Consider the following 25090-nt stretch of genomic DNA (forward strand, 5'->3'; position numbering starts at 1 on the left):
TGCACTCGAAAATGCGTTTCTGCGTGAGCATTTTGAACGTTAGCTTGTGAAAGGCTCCGATTCAAAACCTAACGGGTCCCAAGATGGGGTGGTAACCCGCCGCTTTTCTTGGGTACAATGAAGTGAGGGCTGTAGAACCCCGACACTCAAATCGGCTGGAGGGACCGGCTCTTATCGCGTCCTTCGCCAGTAGGACTGCGATCTCCCGCACGCAGAACAAGGGGCATCGGCATCTTTCACTGTGAGTGAAGAGGATGCCCCTGGAACTTGCAGGGGGCGCCGGGGCGAACTCGAATCGCATAGCCCGAGCCTGATGGTCCGAAGGAGCCAGCGAGACGGACTGGGGAGAGGCGCTAGGCCAGGCTCCCAAGAGACCGCGCAAAGCGGCACCAAGGGACCACCGGCGTACCCGCCGCGGGGCAGCGCGAGGGTGGAAGGCATGGGGACGCGGCCCGGGAGGCTCTCTGTGTGGGGCGGCCCGAAGCGAGAGGGTCTTGCAGTGTGCTGTGCAACACTTACCTGCTTCCACGGGTGGACAGAAGGGAGCAGTCGAGGGTTTTGCCTACCTGCTGCTTGCTGCTGTCCGCTGGCGACAGAAGAGGTGGATGAGAGTGGTGAGGTTCCTAGCCACCTCCCACTGCTCTCCGAGCCCTCTTCGGACCCGAGGAGAGATAGAGGAAACTGCTCTTTTATTGAAAATTTGGGTACCGCTGGCCGTTGAGCCAGCGGCTTCGGAACAAAAAGGGGAAACAAAAAGATTCTCCACCCGGCCCCTCCTCCGGGGGAAGGAGCGATGCGGTCACCACCTCCTGAAGAGCAGTCCCGTCCATCTCCGGGTCGCCCGTCCTAGGGCCGCTTGGACTTGGCCTTACCACCCGCGCTGTAGGGGGTGGCTGGACGGGCTTTCGGGGGCCCACGCCCCGCAACCGGCTCCACGGACGCCGGCAGATGGAAGAATTGCTGCTGCTGGGGCGTCGGAGCGGGGCGGCTGCAGAGCGCCCTCGGCGACGAACCGTGTCTGAGGTGCCACCGGCGGTGGAGGTGCGGCTTGACCGCCTCGGCAGGATGTGACTGATCGCCTCTGACTGCTTTTGGCTTGGCCGAGAACTGTTGGGCAAAAGGATTCTCGACCGCGTCGCCGAAAGAGGCCGGTCTGGGTTGCGGGGAATTAAGAAACCTGACTTTGTCGGTATCCTCGCCATGTCCGCAAGACACAGCCCGAGATGGCGTTCCTGGACCACCATGGTGGACATCGCACGACCCACTGACCGCGCCGTAACCTTGCGCTTTTCGCTCGGAGCGCGAGGTCCGTCAGCAAGGGCACGGGGTTCTTGTAGAACTTGCGTGATCGTGACCACTCCTCGTGCCAGGTCCTTCAGTGCCTTGGCACAGATGGACCTGCAGCAACGCCATAGCGTGTGGGCGGGAAGCGCAGCTTCCCCACTGAGCCTGGTAAGCCTTGCCGGTAAGATCCGACGAGTGCCCACGGAGGCCCGGGAAGGGAGAGACGGCTCCCCCCGCCAGGTGGAGTTAGGGCACAGTTGCATGGCAACGGCCCGTTCCACAGAAGGCATGCGCGTATAAACACACTTAGCCGCTCCACCATCCCAGGGTGGTGAGGGGAGGAGGACCCACCGACACGGCTTCGGGCAGTAAAAGGTGCCGTCCACGCATGCCCAGTGAGCTCTTCATGCACCTCCGGGGAAGAAAGGCACTGGGGTGGGGGGCTGTGAGAACCAACCTCCTTACCCCCCGAGATACCTGTCATCCAACCTCGAGGGCTCGGGACACAGTGGAGGGTTCCACACGAGCCCGACCCTGTTGGCCGACCGGGCTTGCATAGCCTCTTCTCATTCCCGGGTCTGAATCGGAGCACAGTACGTCACTCCCGAGGGAGGGGCAGCTGCGCCCGAATCGTCATCCCCAGAAGCGTCAGGCTCACCCTCCGATGCAGCGATCGACATCCGGTGGGTGCGGGGAGCTCCGAAGGATACGGATGCAGTACACACCTCTGGGGTGGTCCACCGCGTTCCCCCGGCAGGCCTCTGCTGGCTGCGGAGCGCAAGAGGGCAGGGTTCCTAGGGGGTTGGTTCCCCGAAGGAAACGCGCTCACCGTGATCCTCAGAGTCACCAGCCCCGCCGCCCGAAGCAACCCTCTGAGGGAGGATTGGAACGAGGCGTCGGGACCGGGACTCCACCCCTTTGCAGAAAGTGGAGTCCTAGAGCACGGCGCTCCGCGACGGTCATCTTCCCACAATGGGTACATGACTCGTCCACAAACGCCGCCTCAGCGTGCCTTAAGCCCAAGCACGCGATACAGCGCTGGTGACCATCCCGAGACGCCAGGTAACGACCGCACGTCCAGAAACACACAAGTAGAACGACATCTTTAAAAAGACGCCCGAAGACTTCTTTCGTGTAAGCTCTTCCAAGGACTGACTCTTTTAGGTGCTGAAGCACGCAGGGGAAAAAGCCGCTGCAGCACAGACAGGGAAATGTGCAGCCTGTCGTGTGCACTCTTTCTCCCCGCGAAGGCGCTCTCTTACCAGCTGTAATAACAGCTTTTTGAGCGCTCTAGGCGCACCGTTTTACCAGCCGTGAGAACGGCAGCACGCCTGATTACAGCTTTTGCTCTAAATAAAAAAGGCAAAGAAAAACAAAGGAGAAATCGGCCCCGCTGCTGCGCTGTCCGCCTGCACCGCAGCCAAGAGACGTCTCGAAAGGCAGACTCGTTCACACTCGTCGGTTTCTGACCAGGCTATCTTCTTCAGTGTTGAGAAGGTTTCGCGCTCCCGAAGCGAAAAGCTGAAAGATGCCAACGCACCTGCTGCTCATTATATACCCGCGCTGCGAGGGACTTGAGCAGCTGATGCATATGATTGCATGCCAATGTGCATTGGCTCGTTTAGTTACACTTTCAGTAGATTGGCCTCTCCTAGCGAGATTCCTATTCGTCGGTCTGTCCGACGTACGTCGAAACCGTGACCGACTGAATGGGAATTCCCAAGTAACATGAAGACTGTGGCTTTTCTTTGTTTTTAGTTTCTTATGTTCTAGGTGAGTTGTTTTATAATACAGCAACTGTTACTCAATTTTTTTGTTATTACACCCTTAATTTGGACAATCCAATCTAAAAACTTAATTTTTTTCTATAACAAATGGTATCTTAATATGACTCTTCCTTGATTTTTTACCAGTCCTTTCACTAAACAGAAAAGTATGAGAAGTTGTATTGAACTGTCTCATATAGTAACAATTACCTCTGCGATTAACCCTCTTGTCTAAGAATTCCAGTTTTGTGTGTGTAACAGTTTTGCACACTCTGTACCAGCCCAAGTGACAGTTTGGGAAACTAAATCTGTGACAGATGTTTATGAATATCTCTGGGAGAACAACAAATGCATTGCCTCCGATACAATCGAGGTGGACTTCCTACAAGAAATGCAGAATGGCAGTTTGCAGGCAGAGGCGATACGTCAGCTTCACCATGCAAGACTTATAAACTACATACTGAATGTGACGGAAATGTTAGAAGGAAATGAGTACTAAAAGTAATCCTGCCTGTTGACCTCAGGAATTTCATGATTGGCCGATACTCAAGTTATAAAAAATATTCAGACTTAATTCTCAATCAGTTCTTTTTTACGGTAAGAAAAAACAAAAAACAAAAAGAAAACTAAGACTTTAAAATTTCCAAATGCTTATTGAAGATGCTTTATACTCCCATATCCACAGCATGAGCCAACCATTCGGCCAACTCCAGCTATGATGAAGTATCTGTCGATTTACTACAGAAACCTGATGAAAGATGATCCGGTGTACTTTTGCTGTGGGTCTTCTGCCCTGCGAAAGACTCTGGGGGTGGCTGGCTGAAAACCTCAACACACCTCCAACTACTGCGTACTACTTTTGGAAGGTGGAGAATATGGGCGAGCCACCCTGAGAAGCACTACAGAGCTCTGCTGAACAAGTATCTGAACACGCCTAAAAAAGTTGGGAAGGCCAATGCTGTATTCCATGCACAGATGCAAAATGAGCACGATTTCTTCTTCTCATCTTGTGAGTGGTTGATGGCTGGCTAGTGGTTATGAAGTGTTTCTACAATTATAAACGGAAATGTGATACAAGCTTTGTTTCATTGTTAAAACTGTAGGGGAAGGTGTGGGGATGGAGACCAGGATGGTTGAAAACTGTTTGCTTTAAGTGCACTATGTATCTGAAACGTCAATATTATTTCTACATGTTTATCTGCTACAATTAAAATTGTTTTGAAATCTACAACTTGTACTTAAAATGTGAAAGTAAATGGGAATCACAGTCTTACAAATCAACCAGTCAAGTTTTGGAGGCATACAGTATATATTGAGTTCGCACAATCTCTACCATGTTTGAACATGGAGGAACGTCACAACTCTAAACGGCAGCAGCTACAGCAGTGTTTCCTTTAATAAGAATATAAATGTTAATTTTCCTTTTATACAGTATTGACTTTTCCCAGAAAATGTTTGCCCTACAGTTGAAATCTGCTTATCTAAAAAGCTCAGTGTGATACACAAGCACTCAGCTAGACAACACTGACTTTCTTCTATAGTATTGAAAGCAGTATGTGTCAACAAAAAGCTTTAAAAAAGGTAAAAACAACAAAACATTAAATTTGTAAATAACATATTTCCATGGTGGCAATTTCTTCAAAAACCAGTATGGCTCACACAATGACAAAAACACTTGATATTTTGGTGGCATTGGCCAATTTACTGACACAATAACTAGGTTTTGAAGCATGAATTTAATGTTTTACTGAGTTACTACATTTTGCAGACATGATGTTTCAGCAAACAGTTCAGACAATTGAACATTGAGAAACTGTAATAGGATATGACTGTCTTTCCACTATTCTCTTGGCTGTGTCTCAGATATGTACAGGTATGTTTCAAAGTTTAATGCTCTGCAGTTGTCTCGGCTGTTGAATTGTACAGCATCATCAGTGATGTGGAGCATTGAGTGGCTGGAATCTTTTGCCTTCATCCTCTCCAGCTTACCTGAGCTTCAGGGTGTGCAAGAGAAGATAGATGGGATTTCCCTGAGTTGAAGACGCCTGTTGCTCACCTTTTTTTGGGTGGTGGAGAGCCTGAGTCCTCTCGATCCACTGGTCCAACTAAAACTGACCACACACTTGAAGAATTTAAGGCTGATTTTGAGCCCAATTTGCACCCCCCAAATGATCTGTGGCCTGATAATATAACACTTATAGTTAATTAATATTTGAATAATGTAGCAATGATAATATTGATAATTATTATTAGTAGTGGTAGTGATCATGTAGGAGATGATTTTCTTGTTTTAAACCATAACATACTTTGCATGCAGCTTTTAATAGTAATTTTGCCTGTACTAACAGGCAAAAAACAAACAAAAAACCCCCCCTCAAATACAATAAACAAGACTTGCTAAATATTGTCTAAACAAAGATAACATAATTGCTTTTAAATCCACAGTAATGATTAGCAAAATAACTACAAGTGTGTCACTATTGTAAAGGAAAAGTCATGAAAACAGAGAGGACCCCATCCCCATTTTAAAATCAAGAGTTTGATACAACTCCATTCAGAGGTGGTCATTTATCCAGACTGAAAATGTTTGCAGCGTTTCATGGTTTATGGTTTTAATAGAGATCTGCAGTAATGGTACATCTATTATGCGTATTCTGAGATGTAGTATATCCAAACCGCTAGGGGGAGCTCTCGCAAAGCTCTGCTCAAGAGCACACGATCACTGCAGTTCATTCAGAGACGAGCTGATAACGGCAGAGAGTGAGACGCTCCGCTCATGATTAACTTCGTATTGTCAAATCTTCTCTTGCAGGTGAGATTAATTCAATACATTACAAGATAAAGGGTTCGTGAGCACTTTTCGTTGACACTTTAATGTATTAAGTGGGTTTTGACTCAAAACAATATTTTAATTACTTGCGAATATAACGTGAACAGAAACGATGCGAAAATTATACATTTTTAATGATATCTTTTTTCCCCGTTTAATTCTCAATTAAATAATTTTTGCTGTGTTGTGGTTTCTACATATTTACTACAATATTCCTTCATTACACCATTAAATTTAAGTTGTTTGTGAATGTTGATGTAGGTCAGGTGAAAATAATCTGGAGGGCTACTTGTTGTTATACTCAAAAAATATTTATCATAAATATAACATGGTGGTGCTTTTAATTTTACTTTTGATCACCATCATATGTGAAATAATCAAATGGATCAGACTTACAAGTGTTTTAATTTTTTTTTTTAATCAACAATTCTGAAAAATTCTGAAAATATGCATTTAAAGATGTATTTATAATTTTCTCTCTGAAAATCACATTATTTAACTGCCACACTATTTTAGGAGTCATTTGCCACAGTGGCAACAGTAAGTGTTTGATTTGTCTCATGGAAATGGGACAGTAGGCTAAAAGTGTTTAAGCTGGGATGCAAATGTACATTTGTTTAAATTAACTACATCTCTAAGAAGTAGGGCTGCACGATAAGGGCCAAAATGATAATCACGATTATTTTGATCAATATTGAGATCACGATTAATTAGCACGATTATTTGTTGATTTTAACCAAAACAATTTTTATTGTCACACAAGCTAATTACATTTACTGCCTTCACATCCATATTGTGCAACATTCCTGCTAATGTACAGATATGTGCATCAAAATAAAATAGGTCCTCTTATTCACCAAAATTCAGTGAATCTCCTTAAAGAATAAATAAAAATATATTAAAACAATAAAGAAAATGTAGCAAAACTTCAACAGGGCACTATTTTACATTTTACAATGTGTAAATATATTTTAGGAAGCAAAATATAAACTTAAGTTGTACCTGCATAATGGATGTGAATAAAACTAAAAATAAAATATACAATCAATAAGAAACAAATATTCCATAACAGAATGTAACCAAATAAGAACATTTCAAGGCAGAAGAACTATGCCGAAAAGAGTACTGTAGTTTTTGGAAAGAAACACTAGCCTGTCAACATTTTCTGGCTTGAGGGATGAGCGAAGGCAGGTCACCACATTCCCCCTGTGCTGAACACCCTCTCAGAGGGAGAACTTGTAGCCAGGATGCACAAGTATTTCTTTGCCAGTTTTGAGAGACGTGGGAAGAGTCTCTGATGTTCCCTCCACCAGTCTAGCAGGTCCTCCTCACTGTCTAGGTTACCTGATTGTAGGTACAACTGTAGCTCAGAAGATATAGCTTGTTGTTCTTGGAGAGGACTGAGTCTTTGTGTGGCTGCCGCTGCTCCCTCAGCAGTCTTGAAGAAACTCCCCAAGGTCTATTTCTTTTTTGTAGTGGGTGCATCCTCAGCAGTCTCACCATGGGGATCAGTTGTTGGGCCCATCTCCTTGAAGAGAAAATAAGATATGATTAATAAATAGCCCTAATAATCTAAACATATTCAACACTCATTTCCAGACATTACATTAAGCCACTGGATTTCATATCATTTTAATCCACTTAAAAGCATGAATTTATCATATATTCTGCAATTATATACATTTACTTACAGCCATGGCTGCAGGTGCAGTCCTCGCCATTTCAGAAGTCAGTCTGGCATGAATTGGTGCAACATTGTCCTCACTGATGTAGCTGAGCTTGAACCGTGGATCTAGCGCAGAAGCCATATCAAGCAGTTCTTGTGTCAGAGGGTCATTGTATTTTTCATCCAGATAGCTCAGGATTTTTGTCTTGATGGTGCAGGTTAGGTCTGTCTCATCATCGTTCACTTTCAAGATGGAGGATCTGAAAAGGTGGAGGACTGGCTTCACAAAGGAAACGCTGACATACTTCTCACTGGAAAGCGCATCAGTAAATTCCAATAGAGGGCTGAGGGATTTGTTTATGGCCTCAAGGACATCTGTGTCCTGCCAGGTAGGGATGAGGTGTCTGGCTTTTCTGTCATCGGACAAGACCTGAGAAATCGCCCTCTGCTGCTCCAGGACTCGTGCAATCATTGCTTGCCTTGATCCCCACCTTGTGGGACACTCAGTCTTCAGTGTATGCTCTGGAAGCTTCAGTTCTCTTTGTGCCTCCGTCAGCTGCTTTTTACGTCGCCAGCTGTAAGAGAAACTGCTTACCAGCTTTTTGCAGAGACCCACTGCTCGATCTCATTGCGAGGATCTCGAGGATCTCTCATTGCATTCTCTAAAGAACATGAACAAGTCAAATCATATGTAAAATTAAACCACAGATTTGATAAACAACCCGAATCATATTGTTCAAGATTAAAAGTTAGTTAAATCTTATGTCAGACAACATGAGTAAAACTGTTTGGTTTTGGTTTCTTAACACTAGCAGAAATAACAGTTGTTGTTATATTAAGCTACTATTGTTATTATCAGTAACATATTCACACACATTAGCAGAATAAGTACTGATCAACTCCAATTAATAATCACAAATAGGATATTATTTCAATTAATTATATATATATTTAATTAATATACAATTATTGTAATATTTTTCTTTAATATATATTTTTTACTTAAAGGTGCCCTCGAATCAGAATTTGAATTTACCTCGGCATAGTTGAATAATAAGAGTTCAGTACATGGAAAAGACATACATTGAGTTTCAAACCCCATTGTTTCCTCCTTCTTATGTAAATCTCATTTGTTTAAAAGACTTCCGGAAAACACTCGGATCTCAACATAACACCGACTGTTACGTAACAGTCGGGATCATGAATATGTACGCCCCCAATATTTGCATAATGCCAGCCCATTCGACACATTAGACAAGGAAAGGCAGTATTAACGGCTGGATCTGTGCACAGACAAGGTAAGCAAGCAAGAACAACAGCGAAAAATGGCAGATGGAGCAATAATAACTGACATGATCTATGATATCATGATATTTTTAGTGATATTTGTAAATTGTCTTTCTAAATGTTTCGTTAGCATGTTGCTAATGTACTGTTAAATGTGGTTAAAGTTACCATCGTTTCTTACTGTATTTACGGAGACAAGAGCCGTCGCTATTTTCATTTTTAAACACGTGCAGTCTGTATAATGCATAAACACAACTTCATTCTTTATAAATCTCTCCAACAGTGTGTAATGTTAGCTTTAGCCACAGAGCATATAGCCTCAAACTCACACAGAATCAAACGTAACCATCTAAATAAATACTTTACTCACATAATTCGAAGCATGCATACAGCATGCATGACGAACATCTTGTAAAGATCCATTTGAGGGTTATATTAGCTGTGTGAACTTTGTAAATGCGCTGTAATATAGTCAACAGCTCGTGTGGCAGAGGGAGCGCATCTCTTAAAGGGGCCGTGCTGAAAAAATCAGTGCATAGTTAATGATGCCCCAAAATAGGCAGTTAAAAAATTAATTAATTAAAAATCTATGGGCTATTTTGAGCTGAAACTTCACAGACACATTCAGGGGACACCTAGGACTTATATTTATAAAAAAACAATCTAGGGCACCTTTAATATACAATTCTTTAAATATTTTTTAATATAACTTTTACTCACCTATTGCTAGATGGAGTCTGTGGCCAAAGCACTGAAGCCTAGTCCAATTATTTAGAGAAGCTGTTTTCACCACATTAGCTCCGTTGTCTGTTGTAATGCAGACAAGCCGATCCTCCTGCAAGCTCCAAGAGGCCATCGCCTCCCTCAGGCCCTGGGCAATTGACTCTCCCGTGTGATCTTGCGGGAAAAAAGATGTTTGCAAGCATCGACTCTGCATTGCAAAATCCTCATCGATGTAATGAATTGTCAAACTCATGTACGGATCCATTGTCCTGCTTGACCACAGATCCGTTGTAGTTGCAAAGTACTTTATATTGGCAAGATCACACTCTATTTCCCCTCTGCGTTTTCTGTACATCGCAGGTAGTGCCACCTTTGAAAAATACTTACGCGAGGGGATCACGTATCGTTTATCCAGAGTGTTGACCAAGAATTTGAAGCCTTCGTTTGTCACCGTGTTTATTGAGCACATGTCTTTAGCCAAATGAAATGCGACTGCATTCGCTATTTCACTGTGTCTTTGGGAGGTGGATGGGTATGGTGATGCGCTAAAGAGGCTCGCTTCGATGGATGTCTGAGTTGATGTTGTGGGATGATTAGTCTTTGCAACGCATTTCTTGGCCCTCATACATTCATCGTATTGAACTTTATGGTGTTTTTTAAGTGGTTAAAGAGGTTCTTTGTGTTGCTTTGGTGCCAAAACAACTTTATGGCACTCTTTACATATGACCTATTCTTGTTTTGTGTCACTTGCCTGAAACCCAAAATGTTTCCACACAATGGATGATGATCCGATTCTCGGGACAAGCCCCTCGGCCGCTCCCTCTGCTACGTTAGACATTTTTTCTTTGTTAAGATAGATTATAGCCTGCTATCTGTTGTGGTATTTTCCTCACGCTACTCTGTCTTCTGTCTGTGACTGTCTACATCTGGAAACTGACTGAGCTGCTGCGCGGTGCAGGGAACAACTCTGATTGGTGCATGGACGCACGTGATCAGACAGCGGCTTTACAGCGCGCTAGACTGGCTTTAAAAAAAAAAAAACCTTTAATACAAAGCGTGAATGAATGACGCATTTTAAATATCGCTTGATCACGCGAATTTGATCATGGGAAGCCAAAATCGCGATCGTGATTAAAATTTGATTAATTGTGCAGCCCTACTAAGAAGTGTAAAAACTTAAATTTTGCTAGTGCAACTGAGTTGGATCTGGACAGATCTAGCTTGTTTACCATTTGTTCCTTTATAGTGTCATACATTTGTAGATAATGGGAACTCTGTTAAACCCATTCATGGCTCTTCACTAGCACAGTAAAAAATAACTATAGGTTCTCTATAAACCAATGGTATGTTATAAAAAATAATAGCCCAAATATTTATTACAAATTTCTCAAGCTCAAAGTCTAGTGTGACTGTGTATTAATGCACACAGTTATTGATGAAATATCAATGGTGTCAAAACAGTTGTTTGCCTTTGTGAACTGGAGACTGCAACAGATGAAAGGAAACTAGAAATCATTTGGTGGATTATCTGTACTAGCTGTAGGAGATGGGGATGTGTAGGCCAAGTCCTTTAGCAGGTCTCCACAACCTAAGTCCAGCAGCTGGATGTCATGGGAAGCTGTAGAAATCAGCAGGTTCTCCGGCTTGACGTCCCGGTGCAGGACTCCGCGGCTCTCGCAGTGTTTCAGCGCGGTGATCAGCTGCACCAGCACATTCTTGGCCAAGATCTCATCCACACAGCCGTTCTCCTCGCAGATCTTGGCAGGGAACTGGGCGTTCCAGGATCATGCAGTAGCAAGTGGGACGCACAAACCTCCAGCCTCTTCCCAGCAACTCGTATAAGCTTCTGCAACACATACGATCACAAGACATGTTTTCAAATGACAAATCATTTAATAATTGATTCATTCTTTAATATAAGCTCTTTAATATAAGCCTGTTCTGACCTCTGTGAGAGCGTTTAGCAGGTCTTTTGAATGAAGTGGACAGACGTCCATCATCTGGGATCTCCTGGCTGCCGCTCTGACACTTCCTCTTCTTGTCAGCCTGACCTGCGGACACAGAAACAGACAATTCAGAAGGCAAAGGTGTTAAATATCCAGGAAGCTCTTGGCTCAGTGTCTGGGTCGGGTCTGGCGGCGGATCCTGACCGCGGTCATCAGAACCGAGTCTCCAAACCTCCTGACCATTCGTTTGAGTGAAAGCTGCTTTGCTGGATCTGGAGCGGCCTGAGGCTGGAATATTTCAGACATTAGTTATTATAATAGTAAAGTTTTAATAATAATCAATTTTTTTTTACTTTCTATTGGGTCTTGAATTGCAATTGAGCTAGAATCATGGCAAGAAATAAAACATATTTCAACTTTAGACATTTTTTCAATCACTGTAAAAAATTCCATAACATACCAATAAACAAATGAAAAATTCATCCTCCTCCAAACTGCAATAAAAACAATACAAAATACAATACAAAAAGGAATAAAATACAACTCTCCTTAGAAATACTCCATAAAAAAAATAAAATGTTAAATAAACACCAAACTCATTCTAAAATAAAGAAAAGTACAGTAAAAAAAGTGTCCTCAGAAATATGAACTCTTTCAAAAACAAAACTATCCTCCAATCTCCTTCTACAATGAAAGTCTCCTCTCAGAAATCCTCCTAACAGCTTCAAAATCACAGTATCCGCACAGAAAATACTCTGCAAGTCTCCTAAGACGAGGCAAATTCACAGAATGATTTACAGAATATTGAGAGTTTAAATGAAGAAAGAGTTATTTTATGTGGGGATTTTAACACAAATGACAGTGTGGTGAGGAACAATGAATGATGCTAATGGGATTGTTATTGAAGAACTAATGGATCTAAAGAATTTGGAAATGATGTAAATTATACAGACTTTCCTACAGGGTTGTACGGGTGAGTAATTAATCCATTAGGAATGGAAACTGTCTGGTATTTCAGACTGTGAATGCGTTTGTGATCATGATAATGGATCCTCTGTGTTACACCTGGTCTGGTAGTGGGTCGTACAGTGCCATCTATGAATCCAAAGCTATTATCAAGAAGGGCTCCCATATGGTGGATGCAGTCAGCCAATGTTCTCAATGCATCAGGGTTCAGCATGTTGTCAGTTATCTTCTCTTGACGTGTAGAATATATATCACCCAGCACAGAGTTTGTGGCCATACACAGGATTGGGACTTGTTGGTGACCCAATATTTGTATCTCATTACTGTAACGGGAAGGTATGTCAACCTCTTAAGAAGTACACACAGCACCTCCGACACTTCTCTGATCACAGACAATCTCATTGGGAATAGTAAGAATGTCTGCCAGGATTGGTGAGTCAAGTTTTCTGACACAAAATTCATTTAGGCATTCATCTTCCTCCATGTCATCAAGATTAAAAAGCAATTGTTTACATGGTAAATCTATTGTTATAGACTAATTGGCAAAGAGTAAAAGCTTTTCTTCTGACAGCAGATTATCATTTAATGCCAAAAAGTAAAACTCTACTCAAGAAAGAAGATCATGTAAACGGTCATCAGTACCCTCCACTACATAAATATAACACCACTGTGCATTATTAACCTTTATTTTTTGGGCAGTCATTGCTCCGGCAAAAGGACTACTGCTGAGGAAAGAGTCTGCAAAGTTACAAAGCACAAGATCGCTCCAGCAGGAGATCTCTATATCAGAGTCACTGTTTCTGAACTCCCTGAAACACCTCCACTGTAGTCTTGAGGTTTCTTTTGAGAACAAACACATCACAATATATCTAAAGTATTGTTAACAAAACACTGAAGCAAAATGTAGTTATTTGTTTTTATGTTTGTTGAAATAATTGTGATTATCAAATGAACCATTATGCAGTAAGATGGAAATGTATATATTTTTTTCATCGACTAAAACTAGACTGAAATGCTCTGACAGAAATATGAATTGATTATAACTCATTACAATTATAAATATATGTATCAGTTACAAGGATTAATATTATGTAGCAGCATTGATATTACAATGAATTAACCTGTTCGTCCAGCGAACACAGTTTTAATTTTCTATAAAACTTATTTTTCCAGTTGTCTAAAAAACATATTTCTGTACTGGGTACAGTGTGAAATTTGTGATATCTTTCTCCACTCCTGTAGCTGGATCTAGATCCAACCCCGCCCCCTGGATCTCGTGTTCTGCATTGAGGACCATCTCCTAAAAAGACCTGGATCTACTTCAAAAAGCAGTTATAGAATCAACACATTTAAACATCTGTCAGCCAATAAGAATAAAGCATTTAATGTATACATAGGACAAATCTTTAATGAATTCTGTGCATGATCAATTTCAATTCAAAGGTACTTTTGATATTACAGTTTTTCTATATTGCTTAAACACATTTCTTGAAATTATGCCTCCTTTTCTCAAAACTCTAAACACAAAATCCATAACTTCTCACCCAATTCCCCAAACTTCCTGTTTTCAGGTCAAAATGAAACTCTCCACTCAAAACCTTTCAATCTAGGTGAAAAACCAAACTTTGCCCTCGGACATTACACACAAATCCCTCAGTAACACACACACACACACACACTACAACATAGTCTTACACACTGGTGAGATAAATTCAAAAACAATACTACAAAAAACAGTAATATGTTTCTTGGTTCTCCCCCTTAAATTACATGATCAACACAACAAAAGACACAAATGTATACATTTTCACATTTTATTTATTCCTTACAGGTTTATTTTAACTGCTTACACACAAAATCTTTTCATGTCACACAATTTCTGAAAGCTGAAACTCAAACATCAGAAACACACATCAAATCTGCAAAACCACACACCAATACCTCTGACTCATTTTTCAGTTTCATAAAACACTTTTTGCAAAACAACACACAATTCTCTATGTAACACACAAAAATCTAACAGGAAGTATCTTAATTTCCTTTTTCAAACACAAACAATCAAAATGCCACACTAATTCATCAGTGCCTCACACTAACTCCTACATGCACAAATACTTATTGCTTTACTTAACACCAATCATGGCTTTAGAATAGACCTATAAATAGGCCAAGTCAATAGGTCAAGTTATAGGTTTTGAACAAATTTTCTGTTGTCTACTTGCTTCCGTATTCATCATTTCTAAACCCTAGTGAGGATTTTTTTCTCCACATGGTGCTGGAAAGGGCATGATCATTGTCCCTATGTCAACATAACATCTCTCTGCCACTTACTATCAATCTTGAACAGAAATGTAAATTTATTTTGAATAACTGTGTGTATATGATATATCCAAAAATAGAATATTATAGCAAATGTGTTTGCAAAGTAAGACAAATGTTTGCTTTTGAGATATGTTTGTGATGTTTTGAATGCAGTGCTTCATTTGGCAAGAGATGTGAGGCATTATGCATTTTGTGTGTGCAATTCTTGGATTTGTGTGTAAAGTTTGGAAAAAAAGAGACAGTTTTGAAAACATGTGTAAGCAGTTGGAAAAAACTGTAATATACTGTATAGTACAATACACGAAACAACAACAACAAAAATATTCTGCCCCACTCCAGCATCCCGTCTTTGGTCTGGGACAGGCCAGATAATCTTGTCAACATCACAGGCTATATTGGCGGGGGTAAAATCCTCTTGCATGTCTAATCCACCCCAGCATGCATCAACTGAAACTTGTTGGCCAGCCTCATAGTTATACCATGGCAGTGTTTCCCACAGGATTTTGTGAGACTGTGGTGGGTGGACATTGGTTCCTCTTGGGGGGTCCGGGGGCATTCCCCCTCCGGAGAAAATTTTGTACATTTTAAATTTAAATGCATAAATCTGGTGCATTCTGAGAGCAAATTTAACACTAGAAGTCCCAGAGATTTGTAACCCTCCTTTAGCCAAGTGGATGCTAACTGGCTAGTCTTTTGGCTATCATTAGCATCAATTCATGTGTAAATATGGTCATTACCTGAGCATTCTGCTGGGGGGTTGGGGGTGTGTGTGTGTTATTGGTTGCTGGTGGCTTGTTTGTATGTGTGGGGGAGGGAGGGCTGCTAAAAGCAGAGAACTTGATTGACCATGGGCCGGTTTCAGAAAGGAGGTTAAGTGAAAACTCTGAGTATGTTAACCCTGAAATGAGGGAGTGCAAGTGATGTTTAAAAAGTTAACTCACTCATTCACACTGAAAAAATGCTTTTCATACTAAGTATTTTTTTATCCTATTTCAAGTAAATTTAAAAAAAAAAATCTTAAATCAAGATGGATTTTCTATATGAGAAAATTATATATTATATTTAGTCTTGTCTCCTGGGGGGGGATCTAAATTAAGTACATTTTACTTAAGTAAAATGATCAATATCTGCCAGTGTGGTAATAAAAATAATCTTAATGCAAACGGAAAGTGCTGGAGTGTCTACCCAGGTGAAAAAAAGTGCAGTAAAATACACTTTATTTTAGTACACTTTTACACTTCCATAATGTTCAGTAATCTATTTCCATGCACTTATTTTGTACTTAATATACTAAAAGCTCTTCTTTAGTACTTCTTAAGATAATCTTAAGAACATCTAAGTGTACTCAACTGTGCTATTTTGAGACACCATGAATTTGAACTAAAATGTGCTTTTAACATACTATCTCTGTATAGAAAAATGTATTTAGTTACCACTTGTAGTACACTTGAACCCATCTTTCAAACACTTTTAAAAATGGACTTATGATGTATTTCAAATATAAGATTAATATATAATGAATATATACAAAATTATAATATGGATTGTGAGTGATTGCTGGAATGTACTCACTCACTTTTTAATATTATTTGTAAATATGTGTACAAATGGTTGGTTTCTTTATTTTATTTTGTACTATTTTTATCAATAGATCTCAGCAACAAAGGGAAAAAAAAAACATGTGTGTTGATTTCTCCCTAAGATGGCAAAGTGAAACACAAGTTTCCTTGAAGTGGCTCAGCATGGCCCCACATTGTTTACATAACAAAAGCAACTGTTCACAGCTGATTAAGGATATTAGCCTAAAGCCTTCCAGCCCATCGGCTGTCCTGCGGGTTTTATAGGTAGAAAAGCCAAATGGCTGCTCTCTGGGACTTCTAGTGTTAAGTGACTAGATCAATGAAGAAATTTGTTCTCTTGTAAACAACTTTGTGCTCTAAAAGTAATTTATTTATTGGTGAGGTAGGGCACATTAGTCATGTACACATATTATAGTAAGCTAAATGATAGTTCATTAGTGGTCAACCATGTAGAGTACACATTTAAACCATTAAAAATATGTAGCAAAAGAGGTTACCTTTGTTGAATTAATTTATTAGTGGGAGCCTGTATCTGTATTTATGGAACTAATGGTCACTCTTTGATTTGTTAACCAATTCAGAATGCACTAAACGCACCACTTCATTATCGTGAAAAATAACAAATTAATGAAAATATATAATCATAAGCTGTCCAATAAATGAGTAAACTAGGTGAGTATATAATTCAGCAGCAAAAAGTATGCTAGCCTAAATCTTGGGAGAAAAAAAAAACTTTAATTTTATAAATCCAAATGTTAATAAAGTTTAAAATTACTATTTGTATTCTTACTAAATGAAAAAACGATTTATATTAGATGTATATTTATATGTAAAGAATTATATGTATTTATATTAATTTAAGATTAAAAAGAAATTTATTTTTAATGTATTGTGCAGCTTTTTAATGGGGCAACAAGATAGGATCGATACGACAGAACAAAGTAGGCTATTAATAATCGTTCAGTGAGCAAAACCATGATATGAAACGCTTCAAAACAGCAGCAAAAAAAAAAACGCTAATGCGCATCCCGGGTGCAGAATGATGTGCTTGAAGCAATATTAAGTTACAACTCGCAGTTGTGCTGCGCATTGAAAAGTTCACGGCACAAAGAGAATCCCTGTGTATATCTGCATCTAACCGTTTATTAATCATATGTTTCTTCTCACTTTTAAATTCCAGTTATTGTGCGTGTGACGCGAATTCATAGTCCTTGTGTTGTGCGATCTAACAGACATCCTGTAGCCAATATGATGACATCGTTCAAAAACAGCAATAAACTCCAGCAAGATAAAGTCATTTTATGCAAATCCACAGCCCTTTATCTACATATCAAGTATAATAATGGGAATATATCATATTGGAGAGTTTTACCGTGCTGACTGTCGTTACCGAACGCGACGCGTTGTTTGAGTGCTGAATGATTGACAGCTGTAGCAGAGGGAAGACGAGTTTCTGACCGTGAACTTATCGATGTATATTTTCTTCTGTCCCTCACATGAAGCTATGGAATGGCTTCAGATGACTTTGAATATAGTGCACGAAAACTTAATTGGTGCTAGTCTACTTATTTTGCTCTGAGTCCCACTTTTGCCATATAAAAGAACGCAATTATCATATTTAAATATCGCGACTAGCATAATTTCCGTTTCATTTTGAGACTGTGGCGGGACAAATTAGAATGTGGCGGGCCGCCACAGTCTAGTCAATGTATGGGAAACACTGCATGGACAAGGACATGGTGAGCTAGAGTGATATAAATTTCATCCGAGGCTGCTTTGACTCATGTGGCAAAACATGGGAATAGTGTTTATATTTTATGGAAATGGGTGTGCTTTTTAAAGACTTAAAACACATACAATTTACAAAGTTTAGTGAGGATGCAAGTAAAAGTGATCTCACTCCAGGGCTCTCCACTCGTGCGCCGTTTGCCTCCATGTTGCTTCCATGCTGCTGACTGGACAGGGCGGAGTTACGTGACTACATGCAGTAGTATGTTTTTAAGGGGAAAGTATTAACAGGATTAAAAAACCTGTTAATACTTTCAGTTTCGATTACTTTTTGATTAATCGTCCATCCCTACATGCAAGTCATTTTTTTGTGTGCCATTTTCAGGGTTTGCATTGGGCAGCACCATTGAGTTCAATACGAAGGGCATCTGGATGTGGTGTGTGGATCACCCCACTAAAGCAGGAACCACTCTGGTGCTGCTGGACACTGAGGGACTCGGAGACGTGGACAGGGTGACTTATATAGTATCTGTCTATTTATTTATTTATCCATTCAAACAGAACTTTGATTCGATAAATTGCTGTAGAGTTTTCTGTGTCAATGCAAGTTGGACCCGGAATGCTACAAAATTTGATCCTAGGACCACAACCTATTAACATTACAAACAATCCCAGAATGTTTGAACAGGAGTCAGAGCCGATGCTAGGTATTGTGGGAATGAATGTAGTGATGACTTTAGTTATAGTTCAACTATATAACCGGGGGAAGAAAAAAGAGAAAGTCTGTATACAGACAAAGATGCAGGAGCAACTCTCCATCCACAGTTCAGATGGAAATTAACTGTGCTGTATGATATTAGTGATAAAACCAACATGAAAATCAATCTTCAGGAATCTTCAGGTTATTAAATATCATATTGTACACCAATCTCACTGATCATTATTAAAGGGGTGGTTCAGTGTTTTTTTTTTCTAGGCTTGATTGTGTTTTTGGGGCGCAGTTTAACATGTCTTAATGCTTTGGGTTTTTTTTTTTTTGGTTTTTTTTGTGAAAAAGCCATATTTTTCATATATTTTACCTTTATTCTACACCTCTGTTTCCACTGTCATATGAACGGCTCGTTTGACTTCCTGCTTTTATGAAGCCACTCCCTCCGAAATATGCAATGTGCTCAGATTGGTTAGCTGGCCCAGTGTATTGTGATTCGCTGAAGCATCCGGAAACACCACGCCCCTTACCATTCGATGTTACATTATAATGTCTATGGTTACTTGTGCTTTAGTGGAAATGTAAATAATGGCGTCTATATTACTGTATCAAATTGAGCCGAATCAGACCCAGATGAAGAGGGTCAAGCAGAACTTTTGCAATCACAGCATTTAAAGGACGTTTATGAATGGTATTTCATTTTGTATTTGTGTCAAAGTGTTTAGATATGCTGTCACTGCTTTCAATATACAGTTTTGTCCTGATTAAAGCTTTACTGTAGCCAAATACATGACTATACATATATTTAAGAAAAATGTTAATTTATATATATTTATATTTACATCATGTACTATAAAATATATATAAATATATATATGTACTTAAACATGCATATATTTTTTTTAAATTTATACATGTATGTGTGTGTATTTATATATACATAACTATTATAAACAGAACACACACATATATTACGTAAACACAGACTTTTATTTTGTTAGTGATTAATCACGATTAATCGTTGCACATCCCTACTTAGTGATATTTCAGTTTTTCTTTTTTAATAAATCTGCAAAAATGTCAACAATTCTGTGTTTTTCTGTCAATATGGGGTGCTGTGTGTACATTAATGAGGAAAAAAATGAACTTAAATGATTTTAGCAAATGGCTGCAATATAACAAAGAGTGAAAAATTTAAGGGGTCTGAATACTTTCCGTACCCACTGTATATTCAACAACATATACAAACATAAAGTAACTTTATGAATGAAGGTGGAAAATTAAAGATATGTTGAAAAACATTTTAAATTTCAATGTAGTGAAACAGCTTGTAGCATTGCCACATAAGGGTGACATTTATACTCGTGTATGATTAACAAGAATGTGTGGTTGGTCATTTATTTTAATTGTCACCTTGTGCTCTGTTCCGTTGCTCCGGTGTGTGTGTGAGACCCCATGTGAACAAGCTCTCGCGAGATTTTGCGGTTCCCGCGCGGCCTACACATCACGTGATCATAACACGGAACTTTAAAGGTAGCTGGCTTACCGGCATCTGCAGCGTTTGTGCTCGCTTCCGACTGTCAACCGATTGTGGAATACTTACCGAACTGTTTCTTGTTGGAGTTTACTGCCGCCTCGCTTGTGGAGTTTTGTCTGGGTGTTTTTTGGACTTTGGACTGCTTTCCAGTGAGGATATTTTAACAGTTTCGGTCAATACATTGGATCTGCTCACGGACATTTATTCATTCATTCATGGACATTTTCCGGTGAGACTGATTCAATATCATACATACTACAGTTGGACTTACACTTTCGCATACACTTTTTTTTTTTTTACTTTTTTTTCTGGTTGTATTGTGGGTCATGAGTTTTTCTAAATTGTATAATACACTTGGGTGATTGAAACAAATTTTTGTCTGTCTTTTTTTCATATTTTTTTCCCGAGGAACGAGCGGTTCCCTCAATTTAGTGTACGCTCTATTCGGAGTGTTACAAGCTGTCAGCAGGAGGTGCTGCAACACCCTCAGCAACCATAGTTCCTGCACCCATGGTATTACTTTTAACACTGTGTGTGGATAACACTGAGCTGTGTTCATTTAACGCTGTGTATTTTGCTCTGTAGCCTTTGTCTGTTAATGTGTGTCAAGTATATCTTGAGGCTGCGGTCTGACATGCTGGTTTCATGTTCCTGCTGTTTGTCGAGATGTTTGGGGCACTTCCTTTAATGTAAAAGAAGAGCACACAAAGACCTTATAAAGGCCTCTTCTTACAGTCGGTGCACTGTAAACATAATTATAATAAAGAAAGAAGAAAGAAAAATCCTCAATTCAACTTTTTGGTTCAAAAGCTGCCTTAAATTTGTAGGAACTGTGGACGAACCAGACAAATGAATCATTCAGATGATTCTTTCAAAACATAATTCTAATTCAGAATTGAGGTTCCGGCTCCGGCCCGTCTGCAGATAAAGCCAGGCTGATTACTTTTACGACACATGCTTCCTGATAGCAGAAGCGACATACCAAAGGGTCACCCAAGAAGACAGAGAGACAATCCAGACCCTTTTGTTTCCTTACTTCACAGGAAAGCCAAAGAGACTGTTGAACAAATAAATCTGCTTCAAAATTGTTCCAACAATTTTAACGGACTTATCAAACATCTTTTAACTACATACATTTTGCATTATGTGTCCACAAGTACTACCTGTAAACAGTTAGGCTTTAGAAACACTCACAATTCATGTAAATGTGTTAACTCTTGACTGAATGACTGAAAGTATGCCTTATTTGGACTTAATTTGATTCTTTCCCCCTTTCCTATATCCTGACTTGAATGAAATCTGTTTAAAATGTATTGTATCCCATTTAATAGAAATTATGTTAAAATGGCACTCTCTGCTGAAGCAGAAACAGGATGTAACACTTCTGTTTTATTGGGGGCAGAGGAAGGCCCTCTTGAAACAGGACAATGTCTGATTGGCCAGGACTCCTCAGAGGGGTGACAAACAACTAAGTTTAAATGATCATATTGCAAGATAGTGAATGGGAGAAGTTGGTTGGTAAACGAGAAAGGAGTTGGTTCTGTTCTGGGAAAAGAAGCCAAGACAAGTACCAAGAACAATGGAGTGACAAGAAGAACAGACCAGCCGCTCATTCAAGACATCCAACCTTCACTCACTTTTCTTTTCTTTACTTAATTTTCCTTTACCGCTGAAAGTCTTGTGTCCTAAGTTTCGCCGCAAAGTTCAACCAACGACTTTTGCCGCTTCAACTAACGACAAAGAGACTTCCTTCATTGTTCCACACGGACCTGATCTGGACCAATCATCGACTTGGGAAACCCCTCTCTGCACGACGAGGGAAATTCACCTTAGTCAACGCAAGCAAGTACCTCCAGACCAAAACTGAACTGGTGCATTTAAATGAATGATTCATGGTTCGTTCTGGTCTTTGAAATGCATTGATAGGAATTCGGTTAATCAGATCTCTCTCTCTCTCTCTCCCTCTCTCTCTCTTTCAAAACTCTTTCTCTCTCATTTCATTCTTACTGCAACGCGTATGAATGTGTGTGTGTGTGTGTGTGTGTGTGTGTATGTGCGTGCCTTTGTGTTAGATTAGTTTGTGTTAGAATAAATAAAATCTCTTGTAGATTTTAAAAGGAAAGTGTCTTGTATTATGTGCTTTATGATTTAATGTCTTAAACTGTGATCAAGTTACCGTGCTCTAATCAGTGTTTTCACGATTATTGGATATTTATATCCGTTACCAGAGTTTAATTACGGCTCGAGCAAATGAACGCTGGACGAATCAGTTGCTCGGTCTTAATCTAAACAACTCTTTATAATTCCCTATAAATATTTCATTTGAGCTAATTTTACTTCCTAGGGTGTTTTCCCTACAAATTAATAAAATCAAAGTGTCTGTACAAGACATTCCAACTCATTATTTGAAATATTGTCTAGTGTTGGATTGCCCACTGTAAGTGCAGGATAAATGTATGTGACAAAGTTGTTTCTATGACAGCTCAAGCTCTCCGATACCCTAACCACATCAGTTTCCAAAGTCCTCACTTCATTTTATTCACTAATTGCTGATTTAGTGCACTCAACTGATATGCACTATAAGGGATTGGGTAATGAGTGAAAAAGAGAGTGATTTTGAACACAGCAACAGAGTCATCGAGGGTCAGTTCCTATGCTAGAGTCAGCCTCTACCTTATAGTCACCCTACTCCTACTCCTACTCAACCTCTACCTTAGGGCTATTCAGAGTCAAAGAATCAACTCATTTGGAGTTGACTCCCTATCTCAATCCTCGTTTGCTGGCTTGAGTGATCTGCCGGATCAGGAAGCCCATTCTATCCACCATATTCATATGCCCCATTATGCATTTGCCATATCACACCACATATTCAACCAGGTAGAACAATTCTCCCAACCACCATAGATAGATTCACAAATAATCTGCCTGATCTGCCTCATCTGCTCAGTGTACCCAAACACACGAATGAATGTGAGGATCATTGACTAGTAGTATGGGCACCATTTTCTCTCCTACAAATTATAGACCCATTTCAAATCTTCTGTTTATGTCTAAAATACTAGAAAAAGTTGTCAGCTCAATTGTGCTCCCTCTTGCAAAAAATTGATATCTATGAACAATTTCAGTCTGGATTAAGGCCCCACCATAACACAATTTAATGTCCTTCAGATGAGACATTAAACCGAGGTCCTGAATCTCTGTGGTCCTTAAAAATCCCAGAATGTCCTCCAAAAGAGTAGGGGTGTAACCCCAACATCATGGCCAAATCTTCCCATTGGCCTCTGTCTATCATGTCCTCTTAATCATCCCCATACACTGATTGGCTTCATCACTCTGTCTCCTCTCCACCAATAAGCTGGTGTGTGGTGGGCGTTCTGGCGCAATATGGCTGCCGTCACATCATCCAGGAGGATGCTGCACATTGGTGGTGGTTGAGGAGATTCCCCCTTCTATATGTAAAGCACTTTGAGTGTCCAGAAAAGAGCTATATAAATGTAAGGAATAATTATTATTAATTATATCACAGAAACTGCACTTGTTAAAATTACAAATGACTTCTAACTTCTGACCAGGGCTGTGTCTCAATACTAGTGTTACTTGATCTCAGTGCTGCATTCGACACTATAGATCATAAAATACTCCTAGACCGACTACAAAATTACACTGGTATTCAGGGACAGGCATTACGGTGGTTTAGGTCGTACCTTTCAGACCGTCACAATTTTGGGACAGTCTGACAGACAGGGACAAATCTAAGATAACGATAGTAAACTATGAAGTTCCACAAGGATCAGTGTTAGGCCCTTTGCTATTTACAATATACATGCTGCCACTCTGCAATATTATAAGAAAACATGGAATTAGTTTCCACTGCTATGCCAATGATACTCAGTTATATATTTCATCACAATCAGATGAAATCTCTAAATTATCCAAGTTGACATACCAAGTTGAGTGTGTTAAATATATAAAACATTGGATGACTAGTAATTTTCTTCTATCAAATTCAGATAAGACTGAGGTATTACTTATTGGGCCAAAAACCTGTACACAGAATCTCTTAAGGCATGAACACACCAAGCCGATGGCAACAAACTAGTGGTGACGAAAGCAGACTGTGGGGTTGGCTCACGTCGGCAGCGTCTGTATCCAAAGTTGCCCTGACACACCAAACCGACAGCCGATGGCCAAGTAACATGTCCATTCTGTGCCTGCGTAAGATGTGATGCCTTTCTGTACCAGCAGGTGGCAGTAGCTGAACAGCCAATCAGAATGATCAGATGGGCCGACGAGCTTCAACATGTCGAAACGGCCAGAAAAAAGCCAACGAGAAACAAACTTCAGCCGACGGTGTGGAACACACTGAGACAACTTAGTCAGCCGACAAACAAAAACTGCCCGACGGCCGACCGTTGGCTTGGTGTGGCCTTAAGACTGCAATCTGCATTTAGATGGATGTACTGTACCATCCTCGACAGTTAAAGACCTGGGTGTTATATTAGACAGCAACTTGTCCTTTGAAAATCATATTTCACATATTTCATACGTTTTTAGTAACATATTACATATTTCATATTACAAAAACAGCCTTCTTCCACCTCAGAAACATTGCTAAAATACGGAATATGTTATCTATTTCTGATGCAGAAAAGTTAGTTCATGCCTTCATGACGTCTCGACTAGTTTACTGTAATGCATTATTAGCTGGTTGTCCTGCTTCCTCAATAAACAAGATACAATTAGTAC

The 25090-nt window shown here is 40.2% G+C and overlaps 1 pseudogene; it reads left to right on the forward strand.

The window, feature by feature from the left end:
* The first annotated feature begins 1242 nt into the window (after nt 1-1242).
* On the forward strand, nt 1243-5089 carry LOC137025173 (uncharacterized; annotated as a pseudogene).
* The last annotated feature ends 20001 nt before the right edge of the window (nt 5090-25090 follow it).

Source organism: Chanodichthys erythropterus, chromosome 8 (genome assembly GCF_024489055.1).
Source record: "Chanodichthys erythropterus isolate Z2021 chromosome 8, ASM2448905v1, whole genome shotgun sequence".
Lineage (NCBI taxonomy): Eukaryota > Metazoa > Chordata > Actinopteri > Cypriniformes > Xenocyprididae > Chanodichthys > Chanodichthys erythropterus.